Source organism: Camellia sinensis, chromosome 6 (assembly GCF_055761805.1).
Source record: "Camellia sinensis isolate YWXY chromosome 6, ASM5576180v1, whole genome shotgun sequence".
NCBI classification, from domain to species: Eukaryota; Viridiplantae; Streptophyta; class Magnoliopsida; order Ericales; family Theaceae; genus Camellia; species Camellia sinensis.
The window spans coordinates 105,718,463-105,738,803 of NC_138966.1; positions in this window are offsets into that span (position 1 = coordinate 105,718,463).

Below are 20,341 nucleotides of genomic sequence, written 5' to 3' on the forward strand. Positions count from 1 at the left end.
CTGAATATGAGGCCTTGATAGCAGGTCTGCGCCTAGCCAGAGACATTAGCATAAGCCATATCCAAATGTTAAGTGATTTCCAACTGATTGTCGGACAGATTACAGGGGAATTCGACGCAAAGGAAGACACAATGCGAGCCTACAGGGATATTGAACTCATCCTCATTCGCATTTTCAACACCTTCCACATCAAACACATCCCTCAGTCAGAAAACTCCAAGGCAGATGACATGGCCCAATTAGCCTCAGTTGACTAGTCAGACCTCAGCCATGGCGTCCGTCTTGAATACCTGGCCCACCCCGCTACTTCGCCAACCCAGCAGGAGGTCAACTTCCTCCAAAACGAACCTATCCCATGGGCGACCGACATCCTTTTGTTCTTGACAAGTGGGGAGTTGCCAGACGACAAACAGCAGGCTGCCAAAGTCAGAGCCCTGTTATCCAATTACATCCTCGTCAGCGGCCTACTGTACAAACGTGGGTTTTCACGCCCATACCTCAGGTGCCTCAGTCCCGCTGAAGCGATTTATGTGACGAGGGAAGTCCACGAGGGTGTATATAGCAATCATTCGGGTGCCAAGTCGCTGGCACATAAAATCCTTCGCACCGGCTACTTTTGGCCTACTCTCAACCAAGATGCCACGAAATTTGTGCTTTAGTGTGATAAATACCAGCGCTTTGCCAACATCCCCTATGCTCCACCTACAGAACTGATTACACTCAGCAATCCCTATCCATTCACCAAGTGGGGCATCGACCTAGTTGGTCCATTGCCCACTGGTAGGGGCCAAACCAAGTTTGTTGTGGTCGCCATTGATTACTTCACTAAATGGGTGGAAGTAGAACCCTTTTCCACAATCGCTGAACGGAACACGGTCAGATTTATCTGGCAGTCGATCATATGCCGATTTGGGATCCCTCAAGCCATCGTCTCAGACAACGGCAAGCAATTCGACAATGCCAAGTTCAGGAAATTTTGTGCAGAGCTCCACATTCAGCCATGTTTCTTTTTCCCAGGTCATCCCTAAGCCAATGGGCAAGTCGAGGTCACCAACCGCTCTCTCCTCAAGATCATCAAAACCAAGTTAAAAGTCGCTAAGGGACTCTGGGTTGAGTAATTACCAAATGTACTCTGGGCCTATCACACTACTACCCGAACCCTTACTGGGGAGACCCCCTTTCGCTTAACATACGGCGCTGAGGCGGTCATCCCAGTGGAAATAGGCCTGCCGACCCTAAGGGTTTTGCACCTGGATCCAGAACTAACCGAAGACTTGCGTCGAGCTGACTTAGACTTGATTGAAGAGCTCCGAGAGACCACTGCTGTCAGACAGGCCTCATATCAACAAAAAATAAAAACACACTACAACCTCAAAGTTCGACCTAGGGAGTTCGCAGTTGGGGACCTAGTCTTGCGCGAGGCAACTCTTGCTACCAAAAATCCCGCTGAGGGCAAGCCAGCAGCCAAATAGGAAGGGCCTTACGTCGTTAAAGCCAGACCTCACCTATGTACTTACCGACTCTAAGACGTAGAAGGCGGAGACCTCCCCCATCCGTAGAATGCCGAGCACTTGAAGCGTTATTTCCAGTAAAACGGCGTCTCCTATTTTTGTACTGATCAATTGTTGTATGTTCTTTTTGAGGATCTACACGCTTGTTCGTTTTGGTCCTTTATATACGTGGTGTAAACTTGTGATCAATAGGCTACGCCTTAAATGCAAATGACCATATATTCCCATTATCTGCGTTGTGTTTCAATAACGACTTGTTAACTCAAGCCTCAGCCAGACTGAGTTAATTGAAGCCTCAGCTAGACTGAGTATGAAGAGCTCAGCCAGACTGGGTTAACTCGAGCCTTAGCCAGACTGAGCACGAACAGCTCGGCCAGACCAAGTCGATTAAAGCTTTAACATGGTAGAGCCTTCCCAGTCTTAGTCAGAACTCGAATGAAGAATTCGGCTGGTCCATTTTCATTATTTAATATTACGGCATGGTTGTCATACTTAGTTAAAATCCAAGTTCATAATTTAACAATTCTTACATCACGCTTTTCTCACAAGTTAGCTTGGTTGCCCATTTTTAAACTTTTTACATCACAATTTACTAGCAAGTTTCACAATTCACGCACAAGTCTTACTTTCACACCCATTTTTCATTGAATTCTGCTCAGCTATTTTCATTATTTCAAATTTACAACTCAAAAGAAATAACGACAACAATAATACAAAAGAAAACTCATTGTTTTATTCACAAACTTATGCTTTCATACAATTCGCTACAGAAGTTACATAAAAAAAAAACAAAAAAACAAACAAACAAAATAACCAAAGTAAATTTTTTACACTAACACAGATCACTCTTCCTCACTGGAGGCAAGATCTTCCTTTTCAATGCCCTTGTCTAAAGGGGTCTGGGTGATGTCGTCTTCGCCTACCTTCACGAGGCTGAAGTCTACGTTTGGGAATAGCTCCTACACCTTATGCTTGAAGGTCATCCAGTTGCTGTCCTAAAACTCGCTCATTTCATGTTTGTAGAAGTCAGACTGCTGGAAGCTCTAGATCACTTCCTTTTCACTCCTACCTCCAGCGGCCGCTCGTGACGGCCCAACCCCCCTATTCTCCTCATTTCCCAAGCTGCTGGCGACAGCGGCATCTATGGCCATCTGGAAGTCGGCTGATCCCATGAATTGTTCTACGGCCGCCATACACAGGTCGGGGTACGCCGCCCTCTCAGATGCCAATTTCTCCCTCTCCTCCGCCAGGGCCTTCTCTAATGTTGCGATCCGACCATCGGCCTCTTCTTTGTCCTTGACCGCCTGGTCCCGCAGATCTTCATTGCTAGTCATGGCCTCCTTCCATCTCTCTTTGGCCAGGCTTGTTGGACCTCCTCTAGTTTCCTCTTCTCACCCACCAACTCAAACTCTAGCGATATCGCCTTGTGACGCTTCACTTCCAGCTTTGATTTGGTTGCGAGGAGCTCGGCAATAGCTCGCTCCACTGAGTAGCTCTGCACCAGTGCCAATACCTCCATGTTTTTTTCCCTTTGCGTATACTCCAACCCTTTGGCGCATGCACTCCAAGCAGCCTTCCTCTACCCCGTTGCCTCAACCTTTAGGTTCTGTACCTGCAATTTTGCCTCTTCCAACTGGGTCCTCAACGGCCCTACTTTCACCTTAGTGCACGCGGCCTTATTCATCAAGGCAGTTGCCAGGGTCGCTGCTTCTATCTGGGTGGAGCAGAACCCTCTCACGAGGTCGGCCTCCGTCAACTATGCCATCAACAGCACAACCGCATCCTCCACCACCCCAACAAGGCGGTCGGCTACGACCCTAGCTTCCCCCTTTCTGCCGAGCAACCTGCCAGGGCGCGCGTGGTATAATGCGGTTGCCAGCGCAACACTCGTTTCTGGCTTGCTGATCCCAGTCTTCTCTTCGCTGGGACTTGAGGTTACTTTTGGTATAGGTATCACCATTGGCACCATAAGGGCACTTAGGCCCAAGGGCTCTTTCAGTACTTGGGCCCTTGAACCCTTGTTTTCTTTCGCCACTTTGGTGGTCTCCTTCGCCTCTTCTGGAGCTGCCTCCACCCTTACCTCCTTCATATTCCCCACCATAGAGGCATCCTCCTCCCTAACCTTCATCTTTTTCAAGGCAGGGGCGTCTTTTCCCCCCTCACCAACCGCCCTCTTCTTCCTTGACTTCTTCAACACTGCCTCCACCTCCTGTTTACCCTTCTTCTTCAGCGGGTCTATTGGGGGCGGCAGTGGGGCAAAGCCAGTTAAGTCTCTGTCGCCCAGCAGTTTGGGATGTGGTCAGACTCGCTCCCTCATCACCAGTTTAGGGGCTGGCCCCAATTGTGTCTCCTTATACTTGTCCGCTCTGGCGAACAATCTCCTGTCCTCTGCCTCCTCCGCCTTCCTCCGCGCCTCCAATTCCTCTCTCGCCGGATCCTCCTCCGTCAGCTGTGGCCCCAGTCTCAGGGCAAACAAGGTTGAAGGAAGGATCAGCACAACCCACTTCACCCCCTTCTCCTCCCTCCACTCCTTCACCTTGTTTTTGGCTGCCACATCTAACTTTGGCTCCATCGATTTTGTAGGAACTTTCCATTTTGTGCGAACTTCCCTCCCATCGTTTGCTAATACAAAAAACCATCTCGGTCTCCACCCTTTCACTGAAGACGGCAAGCTTGCCACTAGACCCCGGCCCGCCACTGCCTGCAAGATCACCCACGTCTCCTGTTGACCCGAGGCCTTGTAGTAGGAGAAGAATTCCTCCACCGTCATTTTTGTCTTTCGGTAGCTTGCAGCCAGGCTCTCGCACAGGCCATTAGTATTTTCCAAGCGTTCGGCATCAACTGCCGTGGCGCCACCTCTAACTTGTTAAGAACGTCCACCACTACTTAGGGGAGTGGTAGCCTCTGCCCCCCTCCCCTCCCCGCACGCAGCGCCTCCTCATAGCGTGAACCCCGTCGGTCGTGCATCCAATGCCCTCTCATTCAATGTGGGCATCATCAGCTCTATCTCCGCGAAGATTTGGTACTTCATTTGTACCTCCTCCAACTCCTCCGTGTAAATGTAGACTTATCGGCCTTGGTATGCCAGTGGTTCGGCTCCACTTGGCTACTTGGCTTAACAACTACAAACATCGTCATCGGACGACCCCGCGCTGCTTGACCAGCTCCCCTCTCCTCCCTTCGCTCCACTTGATATTGTTTCACCAATTCCACCGTGTCGTCGTCTCCCAACGAGTCAAGCCTTGCGGCTGGCATTTCATCTCGAGTCATCCCTCCTACATGTCTACGTATTGTTTCGGAGGCACAATAAAATTCGTAAAGTGTTGTAGAGATGTGTCACACGAGACAAATGAGTTCACTTCAAGGATGTGTTGGTTTTTTGCAATAAGGTAGGTAAAGGGAATAACTCCAAATGCCCACGGTTTGCCTATATTCCAAGGTGTCAAGATTAAATTTCGCCAGCTTAAAATTTTTTGAAAATTTTTGCCCCGCCTCTTCAACACCCTATATTAGCCTACCCCTTCATTTCCTGCTAACGCATCACTTCCCTTATTACGAGATTGTGCCACGTGTACGACCACAATCCACTACTCTTTTCCCCTTCCTTGTCTATTCCACTTCATATCATCACGTGCCACACCGTGCCTCGAGCCCCGTGCGCCGCCATTCCCCTTTTCACTCGGTCACCCTTCACGGTTGGCCCTCATCGCAGACGGTCTTCCCACTCGGCCACCCTTCAAGATCGGCCTTCCTCGCAATCGGTCTTCCCACTCGGTCACCCTTCGCGGTCAGCCCACCTCTCACTCGACCCTTTCACTCGGCCACCCTTTACGATCGGCCCTCCTCACAGTCAGTCTTTCTACCTGGTCACCCTCCGCGGTCGGCCTACCTCTCAGTCGACCCTTTCACTCGGCCACCCTTCACGGTCAGCCCTCATCGCAGTCGGTCTTTCCATCCGGTCACCCTTCGCGGTCGGCCCTCAGTTGACCCTTTCACTCGGCCACCCTTCATGGTCGGGCCTCCTCGCAGTCGGTCTTCCCACTCGGTCACCATTCACGGTCGGCCATCTTCGCAATCGGCCCACCTCTCAATCGACCCTTATTCTAGTTGGCCTTCGCCGTCGGCCCACCTCACAGTCGCTTTTCTCTCCATCGATCCCTCGCAACCCCCATATTCTTTCTTATTCCATTCGTTAGACTAAAGTTGCACTTAGGAATGGGGGACTATTGACATAGGTGGGCCCATAGGAGCTTTTGGCCCACCACTTAGAGCCCAATGCATAACTCAAACACTACAGCCAACATTGCTGGAACCCAACGTTGCACCAAAGACCAATGATACTTAAACCCTTACCAACAGAAGAACCCGCCACGTAGGTAGACAAAGATCCTACAGAGTTATTGCACCATGCATCAGCTATTATTGAGCTCTCCTGCAGCATTTAATACGATAACCCCTTCACGTTGAGGCAAAACGGCTTTACCATGAACAAGGCAAGCTAAAACGTAGGCTTTCGGCCAACATGACAGGTGAGAGTGGACAAGGAAATGATGAGCAAATGATATAAGCAGGCTTCTAAAACAAAAAAAAGCTTAAGTTCTTGATCACTATCCTATCTCTACATTTCATCACTCTCTCCTCTAACTTGCTCGTCGGAGGGTTCGATGAGGGACTCCCGTTTCCCGTTGAACTCTTGTGCAAGTTTCTCCGTAAGCCCAGCAATCGGACAACGGCTTGGGAGGCGTAGATCAACCCGACCCGTTCTATCAAGAGCTAAAAGCATCATCAAGGTTATTATCTGTGGGCTCAGTAACAAAATATCTTGGCCCAAGCCCACCAGACAATTGGGCTGAGGATAAAACAACCTTACCCGGTGGAGTAGCCTTAGAGGCCTCGGTATACAACAAAATATTGTCCATTGCCCTCAGGTGGGATAAACTTTTGTTCACCCTGCAACCTTGTCAGTTGGCACAGACACGCCCCCTGAGCCCTTACCCTGACCAGTATCTGACACCATATCCCTTAAATTTACTCTAAAAATAATGTCCAATTTTAGACAAAAATGCCATGTTGGAAGGCACATGACACAATAATATTTTATTTAAAATTGAGACTCAAAACTCAAAATCTAATCCCAAATTACAAGAATTACCCTTGATTTTAATAACATTTATTGACAAAATTTTATTCGAGAACCGGTTAATTGAAATACATTTGTATATATTGAAGATTAAATTGACACAATTTAATTATGGCGAATCAAATTTAACGCTCTTCTTGGTTTAGTTTTGAAATTATAGTTTGAGTGTGAATTTATGGTTTAAGTGTGGAATGGTGAGTTGAGTTTTGAAAAGGGAAAATTTGTTTGGTTATGAGTTTAAAAAGAATTATGAAAGTGTTTTGAAAAAAGTTTTTGAAATCTCAATTTTGAATTTTAAAAAAAGTTTTGAGTTGTATTTTGAGTTTAGAGTTTTTGAATTTGGAATTGTATTTTGAAATTTTTTGAATTTATTTTTTTTTAAATTAAAAAATGTTTAAGAATATTTTATTTTTTTATTTTAATATTTTATTTTATTTTGTAAGTATTTTAATATTTTAAACTTAAAACACAATTTCACACTCAAATCGTAACCAAACACATAACTTAAAACTCAATTAAAAAATTATTTTCAAAACTCATAACCAAACACATAACTCAAAACTCCACACTGCTTTCAAAACTTCACACTCAAATTGTAATCAAACACAAAACAAAAAATTAAAATATTTATAAATATATTTATAAAATAATATAAAATATTTAAAAGAAAAAAACATAAAAATATTTCAAATAAAAATTTTATATTTAAAAAATATATATATTTTTTAAAAAATACAGCACACAAATGTATGAAATATAGTGCACATTAAAATAAATAAAAAATATTTAAAATATAGAATATTTACCCCAAAAAAATAAAATCAAGAAATTATTTAAATATTTAAAATAAATAAATTCAAAAAAATTCAAAATACAACTTAAAACTCTTTTCAAAACTCTTAACCAAATAAATTTTCTCTTTTTAAAACTCAACTCAGAACTCATAACTTAAAACACGACTCCATACTCAAATCACGATTCTAAAAAATAATTTTAAAAAACAAAATAAAAAAATATATTTTTATTATTATTTTTTTAAATAGAGTTTTGAGAAGAATTTTGAGTTGTGTGCTTGGTTATGAGTTTTGAAAATAATTTTTGAATTGAGTTTTGAGTTTTAAGAAAATTTGTTTAGTTATAAGTTTTGAAATTTTTTGATTGGAATCACAATTGCAAAACACAACCAAATGCTACCTAAATATTTTTTATTTATACATTAGGGATTAAATTGACATAATTTAAAATTAGATACGAAAACGAGACAAAGCTTATACTTTGGACCAAAAAAATCTTATCAACCTTTTTTTGAAAAATGATGTGTATTTTGCTTAATGTTTGATGTGTTGAACAATATTTTTATGAGAAAATTGCGAATGTTTACATATTCTTAAAAACCATGGTTTCAAATCAAAATGAACAGTGTTTCAATGATTTGGTTTGGATTTTAATTTTGTAAAAGGATAAATTATAGTGGTAATCACTATACTTTGTTTATTGTGTCTTAATTTGACTCAATTTTTATCTTAATTTTATAATTTTATCTTAATTTGATCCAATTGAAGCTCTTAATTTTTTTTTAATGGAAAATATGCATATAACTGACATGTGTTATATTTTTAAAACTACAATTATAAACTTACTCTACTAAATGAGTTAACTTCAATCAATTTAGTAATAATTTTTCATCAAAATTACTAATGACATTATCAATTAAACTATTTACATACAATTTAAAATTAAGAGTTAACATTAAATCTATTAAAATTGTATAGATGAAAATGATAAAACATATAAAATGTGTGGACATATAATTTGCCTTTTATAAAACCATAGACAGCGATTTGATTTTTAATTATTATTTTGAAATCAAATCAAATTACGCCATGCATACACTAACCTAGTGTTGGCATGGGGGTTGCCATCAGCCTGATGCCCGCCTAATATGATATTTTTAGAGTTTGATAGTTAAGATAGGTTGAGATTTTGTAACCATTTAATATTTGAGTTAGGCTTGGCATGAAGAGTTCTAACCTAGCCTAGCCTATTTACAAAGTATTAATTATAATTTTATATTATTTTAGTCATAAACTAAAATAGAAAAAATATAGAAGATAAAAAAAATGTACATATAGTTCTTGTTTTGTTTTTTTTTAGTCAAATATATATTTCTTTCTAAAGCTTAAATTAAAATATTTCTTAAAAATATGTTTGTTTTGCCATTAAATTTTGTTAACGTTTTAAATTCAAATAATAAATAAAAAATCTAAATAATTTAATATCCATTTAAGATAAAAAAATAAAAAATTAATAATTCATATCTATTGGTTAAATGAAGAGGCTTGATATTGGAATTTTTCTTTAAAAACAAACATGAAATGATTAGATTAAGCTCAATGCTAAGTCAAACTCAACTTAAAATAATATATATCTTCTTAAACCCCACTAAAAATTTGTCCAACCCAATGTTGGGCTCCTCATAGTGATTGGATTCGAGCAAGTATTGTCGGTCATTATTCATTGCCTATGGTAGGGTGTAAAATTGGCCCATGAGCTTGTGATCCACCTGAAATCTGGCCGCAACCTAGGTAGGCTCAACCCAATTAGACCCGGTCAGGCTCGGGTCTAAGCCTAGTCCAAGACCCTAGACTTGAGTTGTATTTTTTGCAATCCAGTCTGGCCCAACCCAACCCATGCATGTGGCTTGATCCAGCATGAAAATTTCGCCTTTCGTGGGCCCGCCCCGCCCCGCCTCGCCCCATCCTACCCGAATCAGGATCTTCTCATTGACTTCTCTCATTGACTTCCTACTTGCTGGGCCATTGGGCCTACTTTTAAGCCCAATTTCGATGATCCGAATCGTTCACATTTTAATATTTGTTAAGTATATCATACCTGTAAAAAATCAAGTTGATCGGATATCAAAAAGCATATGTTCGGAAAACTGTTTATTAAATTTAAAAAAAAAATAATTTTTAGTTCGATGATTCAAACACGTAGTTTCTGATATTCAATCAATTTGATTTTTTACAAGTATGATATACTTAACAAATCTTAAAATGTGAATGGTTCGACACATCAAAATTGGGCCTAAAAGTGGGCCCAATAGCCCAACAAGTAGGAAGTTAAGGAAAAAAGTCAAGGAGATGATCCTGATTTTACCCCACCCCCACCCCCCACCTCCATAATCACATTTTGAAATTTGAACAAAAAAAGGGGTCATTTGACCATTAAATACCCAACAGCCTCCTCCTTCTTCTTCTTCTTCTTCTTCTTCTTCTTCTTCTTCTTCTTCTTCTTCTTCTTCTTCTTCTCCTTCATATTATTATTATTATTATTATTTGACCCCTTCTCTCAACTCTTATAAATACCATCACCTCTCATTTTATTTTTCACAAACAAATTTCTGTATTAAACTCTCATTCTCTCCCAACTTTCAATTCTCTCAATTAATTTTCAAATCTGGATAAATTACAAATACACCCCCTGAGGTTTTCTTAAAGTACAGATTACCCCCCGTAATTTAAAAAATTATAAACACCTCCTTGTTAAATTTTTTTATTTAACAGAATTAACTAAAAAAAAGAAATTCATAATTGCTCTCCTATACAATAATAAAATTACCTAAATTATTAATTGAAACATGTTTATAATATCATTAAAAACTATTAATTGACTTTATGATTTATTAATAAAAATGGCGATTTGTTATGAAATTAGAAATCTCAGAGGGTGGAATGTAATTTTCAGAATCATAAGGGACGACTTGTATTTTAATCAAACCTCAGGGGTTATATTTGTAATTTACTCAATCTCATCCCTAGGTGGCAATCGCAATTGTGTAAGAAGAAACTTTTAGTAGAAGAAATTAATTTTTGTATCGCATTCGCCAGTTGATAACATTAATTATTTGAATTAATATTTATTAGCTACTCATTTTTTTTACGTTTATTATTTCTTAACATATATTATTTGTTATTGTTTACTCATTATTGTTTACACATTATTTTTAATTAATTGTTAGTTCATATATATTATTTCACTAACATTAATATGGATCTTAATATTTCTAATATTTATGTCAATATTGATGCATCTGCACAACATGAATTTGTTGATTCTCCTTCTAATGTACCTAATACCCCTCTTCCAAAAGCAACATCATCATTTAGGGGTACGACTAGTAGTGTTTGGGAACATTTTAAAAGAGTATAAATAATCTTGATGGTACAACTATAATTAAAACAAAATGTAAATATTGTGCACATTTATTTAATATTGCATCTGCAGGAGATAATAGTCATCTAAAAAGACATGCCAACAAACATTTACAAAATTAACCACCAGATATTAGAACTCAAATGCAATTAAGGGATTCATCAACTGGTAATTTGTAAACATTTTCATATGATTTTATACGTGCACAGAATTCTATAGTTGATTATATTATAAAAAAAATGAACAGCCTTTTACTACTAGTGAATGTCCTGATTTTTTAGAAATGATTTATAGAGGTTTTGCACTGCAATATCAAGATTTTTTTATAAAATACTATTAGAAACAGGATTTTAAAGAAATTTGAGAATATTAAAAGTGAATTATTTGATATTTTTAAAATTTTGAATGGAAGAGTTTGTTTAACATCTGATCTGTGATCAAATAATAGTTTAGAATATCAATGTATCACTGCATATTTTATTAATAATGATTGTAATGCCCCAAAGTAATTAACATAAGAAAACTCAACATTTTTCAACAACAAGATCTTGTTTCCAATTTAATGACTTCCATAGTAGACATATATATGAGATATAATGTCTTATCATTAACATCATCATCAAATCTCTAACATTTGTATTTATTTTACACTAGAGATTTACAAAAGTATTCCACATGCAATTATACATTCAAAATTCTGAGAATATGAATCTAAAGCATGTGGCACAACAAGTCCAATACAATTTAGTGCCCTCAAAGGCTACAAATTCCAAGACCTATGTCTGGTTACTCAAAATGGTTATCAAACCCATACCTGTAAATTTCTTGGTTTGTCAAAAATAATTACAACAAAATAAAAGAGCCTTGTGCCCTCAAAATACACTCCACGCCTTTAACTCGGCAGAATCACCACATCTTTTCCTTCACAAAATCCACTAAGGTAAACACAAAGCCCAGTAGGAAAATCTTAATAAAGTATTTATGTCATAACCCAAACCTGTCCCTATAGGTTTAGTGGTGTAACCGACCAGTAATTCAAAATTACCAAAGGTCATCCTATACAAATCAAAATATAATCAGGGCTAGCGGAAGCTTATAACATAAATACAACAAATAGTCCATTGAGTTGTGAATCTATATGAACAAACTCAAATGTATAGAAGCATTAATTTACCCACTGTACAATACATCTATAATATCATGTACAAAAACTTTCATATACATATATACATGTCAAAAACTTAACATCAAGGTCACCAACTTGACACCGGTCTTCTAGACCTAGCCTCAACTCGGAGGCACCGAAACAAAACTCCATAGGCTTTAACTGGTGGCTCGGCCAAAGAATTCTTTCTGGGCTGGCTCTTTATGGCGCTCACCTATACACAATGAGCTAAAGCCTAGTGAATAACATTAAAGAAAAGAGGTTAGTGAACAAATTCCATACATGTCATATACATAAAATAGATCACAACAAATCAGTTTCATATCTGAACATAACAATAGTACATCCAATAGAACATATTATATTGTCTTTCGACTAGAGTAATCAGTTCCGGATATCGATTAAACATATCATCACTTTGTCAAGTGGCTAACGAGATCTCATAATCACATATATGTCATGGACCCGTATTAACATGCTATCCCCTATGACTTGGGACCATTCTTTAGATGCCATAATAGATTCGAAAGTGGGACATTTGTTCACGAAAACAAATATCATTCCAAAAACATAACTTATCCAATAACATTTCAAATATAATTCATATGAACGTATCTTTACAGAATTGTTACTCACAGTGCTTGATCGGTGATACACCTCAACGGCTCAACTTGCAGAAACATATCCAAACATAACATTCATAACATATTCAATTTATGCAATCGGTTCTTAAACTAATTCGTTTCATCTATTACTTATTCGTTAAATTGTTTCTATTTATTCTTTAATTTTCTTCGTGTTCATCCTATGTATATGGATGTGAATTACACGTGAAAACCATATAAATGAAGGCCTGGTAGTCGGTGAAATGGAAAGAAAACAAAATCAAAAAAAATTGCCCTATAGGTCGCAGCCATGGCCGCTCGTGCGGTGGAGCTGGCCGCTCCTGCAAGCTGAATGCAACTTAAAGCAGAAGAGGGATGGTTGCTCGAGTGATGGCTCATGCTACTCGAGCGGCCTGGGTGCAAAACCAATCCGAAATCTGCTAAAAAAAATGGACTTTTCCCTTTTGCAATCTCAACTTCATTATATACAAAATAAGGCTTGAAACACTTCAAAATATATGGATTTAAACATTTCTAACTTCAAATAAAGATCATGGCTTCAAATCAAAATTTATGACTTTAAATCAACCTTTAAATTCCCATGTAAAAAAAATCAACTCTTGAATTGAAATATAACTTTAGAAACATGCAAGTTTGAGCTCCAATTCTCCAAATTCATAGAGTCTCCTTCTCAAATCACAAGAATCAAGCAAGAAAACAAATGTAAGTTCAAGAAATCCATGAGAACTTACCATGCATGTTGCTAAATGAAACTAATTCTTACAATTCACCCCTTTTAAACTTTTGTGAGTTCACATCATCAATTTACACTCTTAAATCCCTAATTATACACGATTTCCTTTTTAATGCAACTTAGATTCAAGAGATTAGTGATGGATTCTAACCTTAGAGGGTCAGTTTGGTGAAGATTTGCTTAATTTCTCTTCTTTCTCTTTTTCTTCTTGAGCTCTCTCTAGAGTTCTCTTTCTTTTTCTTCTTCCTAGTCTGTAGAACTCTCTCAATTCTTCTCTCTCCCTAGATTTTTTGTTGAAGCTAAAGCCACCACTAAGGCATATATATATATATATATATATATATATGTAAAATAGAATTAAATCCAATTAATTCATTTTGAATTAGATTTTTACAAAAATTCATATTAGGCTCTAAAATTCATGCTGATCACAAACATTTAATTAGTTTTGGTTTCTGGTGCCTCTAAGAGCTTTAATTTTCAGTTTCAATTTGTAATTACAACAGGTTTTTCTACAATCAACAAATATAAATCCAAATTCTTCTAATTCACGCAATTAGCACATAACAATGCAATTAGATGATTATTTAATCAAATACATGTCCAGGGTCGTTACATTATCTCCACCTTAGAAAGTTTGGTCCTCTAAATTTGTCTTATTACGTCACAAACTGAATTCGGGTCCGGTTTGTTGTTTCATTTTCCCGTTGCACCACTAATTCCTCTTCTTATCCAGTAATATCGAAGGTCGATCAAATTTCACATAGTCAAAGCCTATGAACACAATAATTCAACAAGTGATCAAGTAGTGTTTCTCAGCCCTTCCCGAAATTTTACTAACATGAGGCGACACATTTCAATAAAGCTTCATATAATTCCCATATGTCATACACACAAGTCATTCATGCAGTTCACAATTCCCATTTCCCAAAAGAACAACTTCTAATCACAATAGCACAGAAATAACCATTTTCTAAACAGTCAATCCCATGGTACGAAAAGCAGTACCCAAGTAGTCATTCTTTAACATAATACATGTGTTCCCAATCTGTTGAAGGTACAAGTTTAAGTATTGCTTATAATCAAACAGAGTATGTTATTAGGAGTTCATAGAAGATTTTCAAAGCAAGGTAAATGTTCAAATCATACTTGAGTTCTCAGTCTACCAATTCCCATAGCAAACATAATCCGATCATTCGGTCATACTTAATTTATGGTCCCTTGTAAACGGGCTTAAATCAGACATAAGTTCATTAGGTCTCACAGTTATATCAAAATCATAGCAGGATGGTTTGTATCATTTTGAGTCGTATCAAAATCATATCATAGTCAATCACATCTTCTTCCCATATCATTTTGTTTTCAACATAGTTCAAATTATCATGCATAACAAGGGATAGTAAATTGTCTAAATACGGTGCAAAAGACTAACCTAGCAACTTCGCAAAATTCACAAGTCCAAACAGTTTCCATAGCCTGGGTGATTTGTCAAATTTATAGCGTTTCAAAGAATCTCATATAATCTATACCAGTTCATAAGTCTCAAGAGCATTCGTTAACTACTGTTCAATCTTGTCTCTTTCTTCTTTTTTATTTTATTTTATTTTATTGCGTACCCTTAAAAGATGTTATGCTCAAAAGGAACAAGCCATATGTAACCCGTTAATTCCAATAACATGCCTCATATCATTCAAGGTATAATCCCATCAACTCAATAAAGTCAATTAGCATGTTCACTACTTATATCAAATCAAAAAGTGTATGTTAAACATTATGCATATAATTAAGAGAATACTTGCGCCAGTGGTCTCAATATTCTGGGTATTCTCTGGGACTAGGGTATAAACCCTTTCCTTGCCTCAAAGTGCTCCCCTCGGGAGTAAATGTTGTAGTTTTTGTCGATATCGTTGCTGATCCAACCCTACTAGGAACGGGTTTACCACTGTTTGGGTGAGCTTGTGGACATGATTTAGCTAAGTGTCCTTTCTGTCCACATCTAAAGCAAGCTCCGGATAAGCGGCGACAAATGCCCCAATGTTGTTTCCATACTCTCTACAAGTAGGTATGCCATTGCTTTCATTACTACCCCAATTTGTGTTGCTAAAAGTTCTTGCATTTGATTTTTCAATCACAGAAGTTATTGAATCACCGATCATTTCAACTTTCTGTTTATTCTGTTTCTTACTCTCACATTCAGTTGTTGATGTTGACTTGGACATGTTCAACGTGACAATATTTGCTTCAGACATCAAGGCTCTATCAAGGACATCCGCATACTTTGTCAATTTTAAAACATTTATACGGTCAAACACATCAACATTTAGTCCGCCCTCAAATTTTCTTTCCTTTTTGTAATTTGTATCAACCATATGGGGTGCGTATCAAGCTAATTCAGCAATTTTTGCCTCATATTCGGCCACAGTCATGTCACCTTATTTTAGTTGTTCAAATTTAGATACTTTCCTGTCTTGCATGCATTGAGGAAAGTACTTTTCATAGAAAATTTCTTTAATTTGATCCCATGTCGAGCTTCCATTCTCGTCCCAGATGAGCATCCATCATCTTGTAGCTTCTTCTTTCAGGGTAAATGTTGCCAACAAAACTTTATGTGCTTCAGTACACGGAAATCTTCAAAGATTTTTTCAGTTTCAAGTACCCAAGCCTCAGCCTTTAGCTATTCAATACCCCCCAAAAATTCCAGTGGCTTCATTTTCTTATATTTATGTGTAAGAGCAATGATGTTATCATTATTTGGTTCAATTTGGACCGGAGGCAGCAGAGGAGGTATAGGTTGTTGCCTTTGCTCTTGTTGTTGTCTCACCAGTTCAGTTAAACTTCCACCATTCTTTCTAACTGATATATTCTAGCATTAGAAGATTCTGACTCATCTACATTTCTTTCATTCTCCATTGGTCTATATAAGCATGGGAAATAATAAACATAGGAAATTTCATGTTCATAAGTCACTTATTCCATATTGATCCACATAACTTCTAGTTCATACTCATTCCACATAATCATCTAGATGATACAACTTTTATGTACGTCATATTCATTAAGAGAATGGGAAAAGCACACATAAGTATATTACTTTTATTCTCATGCTCATATAGAGTTCATGGATTCATATCTTCACTCACACACTTGTAACACAATGCAAATGTTCCTAATTCTTTTCTAGACTTCCTATAGCTCAATTGGACATGTGTGTGGGTAAATTAACTCGTGCTCTAATACCGTTATGTCACAATCCAAACCCGCCTCTATAGGTTTAGTGTCATAACCGGCCAATAATCTGAGATTATCAAAGGCCTTCTTGCACAAATCAAAATATAATCGGGGCTAGTAGAAGCTTATAACATAAACACAACAAATAGTCCATTGAGTTGTGAATCAATATGGACAAACTCAAATATAAGCATTAATTTACCCATTGTACAATACATCCATAATATCATGTACAAAAACTTTCATATACATATATACATGTCAAAAACTCAACATCAAGGTCACCAACTTGACACCTGTTTTCTAGACCTAGCCTCAACTCAGAGGTACCGAAACAAAACTCCATAGGTTTTAACTGGTGACTCCGCTAAAGAATTCCTTCTGGGCTGGCTCTTCATGACGCTCACTTCTACATATCTATATATAGAGTGAGCTAAAGTCCAGTGAATAAGATTAAAGTAAAGAGATTAGTGAATGAATTCCATACATGTCATATACATAAAACAAATCACAACAAATCAGTCTCATATCTGAACGTAATAATGGTACATCCAATAGAACATATCATATTGTCTTTCGACTAGAGTAATCAATTCTGGATACGATTAAACATATCACCACTTTGTCAAGTGGCTAACGAGATCTCGTAATCACATATATGTCATGGACTCATATTAACGTGTTGTCCCCCATAACTTGGGACCATTCTTTGGATGCAATAATAGATTCGAAAATGGTACAATCGTTCATGAAAGCAAATGTCATTCCAAAAAACATAACTTATCGAGTAGCATTTCAAAAATAATTCATATAAATATATCTTTACAGAAATGTTACTCACAGTGCTTGATCGGTAATACACCTCAACGGCTTAACTTGCAGAAACATATCCAAGCATAACATTCATAGCATATTTAATTTATGCAATCGGTTCTTAAACTAATTCGTTTCATCTGTTACTTATTTGTTAAATTGTTTCTATTTATTCTTTAATTTCCTTTGTGTTCATATTATGTATATGGATGTGAATTACACGTGAAAACCATGTAAATGAAGGACCGGTAGTCACTGAAACAGAAAGAAAACAAAATCGAAAAAAACTATCATGCAGGTCGCATGTGTGGTTGATTAAGGCCGATTTATAGCATTGGGGCCGTTAATTAGGATCTCTTAACTTCACTTGCTTGTCAAAATGTATACTTTATGTGTGTTGAATGTCAATCAGGTTGTACATAGTCGGAGCATAAAATGGGCAAAAAGTCAGAATTTGGAGAGAGTTGACTTTCCCACACGTGCATTGACTTTGTCCGCACGAGCGTTGACTTTTCCGCACATGCGTTGACTTTTTCTGGGAAAACGTGCCAGATGTTTTAAACCTGTTTGGAAAGACACCAGAAGTATAAATAGGCAAGAAAAAGGCTAGATTAAGGTTCTGAAGTTGTTTTGTCAAGAAAGGGAGGCTAGGGTTTGAAAAGAAGAGGAACTTGAAGCTTCAAGCATGTCTCCCATGGTGGCTTCTTCTCCATCTACCTCCTTCCACTCCTCCATGAGTGGCTAGTCTTCTTTTCTAGGGTTTTGATGAAACCCTAGCCATGTAATAGGTTTTTCTTTTTGGATTTTCAATTATGTAAAGGTTTGAACACTTGTATGGTGTTTTAGAAGTTTCATATTTATATTTTCCATTATTTCTTCAAATATTCGGCTTTCTGTGATTGTTGAATGTTTTCCATACAAGAGTTTTCTATTCTTTCACATTCAAAGTATGAGAGGAATCATACTATGAGAGACGAGTCGTATCACTACCATAGTTTAGAGTGAACGATTAGTACTACTTGAGATGGTTCATGCTCGTACATTGAACATGATGATTTTCTTGTTAAATGCTTTGAACTTGTAGTTACGAAGCATTATTCCGTTCGAACCATAACATAATTATTTTCAATTTGAAAACTCTATTTACGTGACTAGTGGTGGACTCTTCGCCCTAGGTTTTTCCCAAATTCAATAAATCAATTTTCAGTTATAATTGATAATTTAATTATTTAGTTTAATTTATTCGTTATTAAATTAGGTTATGATCAATCATTCTTTTCATCAAAATTAATTTAGGAATTTATCAATTAAATTAGTTTAATTTCACAATTGTCCCTGTGGATCGATACCTGGACTTGCCATTATTCTAAAAAAATTTGGTGTAGTTTAGTGTTTAATTTTGGTATGTTCAACGACCCATCAAATTTTGGCGCCGTTGCCAGGGCCTTCTGGCGAAATTAGTTAATTTAAATTTACATTCTTATTTTAATTTTTAATTTAGGATTTCATGCTTTCATGTTGCTAAGTGTGCAGAGCGTTTGAAATTGGAGCTATCACCGAAGTGCAAGCGGAGCGTAACCGAGCTTTAAAATAAAAAAAAAAAAATTGCAGCACTAAAGTGTGTAAACAGAAGCAAACACTCGCAAGCAAAGCACAAAGTGCTAAAAAGAAAGACGAAGCTCAATTAGAGGTTGGAGACAACGTTTACACGTTAAGCACCCGCAAGACGAGTAAAGCGTTTTCATTAAACCGCTGTGAGTATTTCTCCCTTTGGTATTTTACTTTCGTAACTTAGTGCACAGAGTTAGAACTTTTCGTGTGTGTGTGGGTAATGTATGCACGGGCGTCGTTCTTGTCGCCCTGAATTGTGGAGTTTGGACCTTGAACTAGAAAAGACTCTTAGGAGACTTAGGGCCTCTGCCTGTGTTCCTAGGCTTGAGTATTCATATTCATATATTGAGCCATTAGAGATGCCAGATCCAGATGTCCCGAATGTGCCTAACCGGACCCTCAAGGATTATTTCACACCCACTGCATATACATCACCATCATGCATCCAATTACCCAACACCACTGCTGCTCATTATGAGATTAAGTCCAGCAGCATACAAATGCTCCCATCATTCCATGGATTAACTCATGATGATCCTTACAAACATTTGAATGAATTTCTGGAAATTTGCTCGACAGTGAGGATCCAGAATTTCACAAATGAGGCCTTAATGTTGCGATTGTTTCCATTCTCATTAAAGGATAAAGCCAAACACTGGCTGAATTCCTTACCTGCTAATTCAATCACAACTTGGGACCAATTACAACAACGGTTCTTGGAGAAGTACTTTTCCATAGGTAAAACCAACCAACTTAGGCGAGCCATCACAAACTTTGCTCAAATAGATGGCGAGCAATTCCATGAGACGTGGGAAAGACTTCGAGACCTTCTCCAACAGTGTCCCCACCACCAAGTGCCTGATTGGCAACTTGTTCAAACATTTTATTACGGCTTAACTGAGTCGCACCGCCAAATGGTGGACTCATCCTATGGTGGGACATTGATGTCCAAAAATGATACCGAGGCATGGCAATTGTTTAAGAACCTAAGTGATAATTCCCTTCACCATGGCTCCGCAGCCCGGCAAGTCCGGTAACCAGTAGTTGGAGCCCCGAAAAGAGGGGGCATTTATGAGGTCGGGCAAAACCTAGAGTTAGCCCAACAAGTAGAGGCACTGTCTCACAAAATGGACCAATTATTAGCTGCAGGACATGCCCTTACCTAGCAAGATCAGCCTCAATTTCACACGGCATGTGTTATATGTGCGAGCCCTGCTCATGACTTGAGTGAGTGCCCTTCGGCATCACAATTTCCGGAGTTAGTCCAAGAGCATGTGAATACGGCTCAAGGATTCTCCA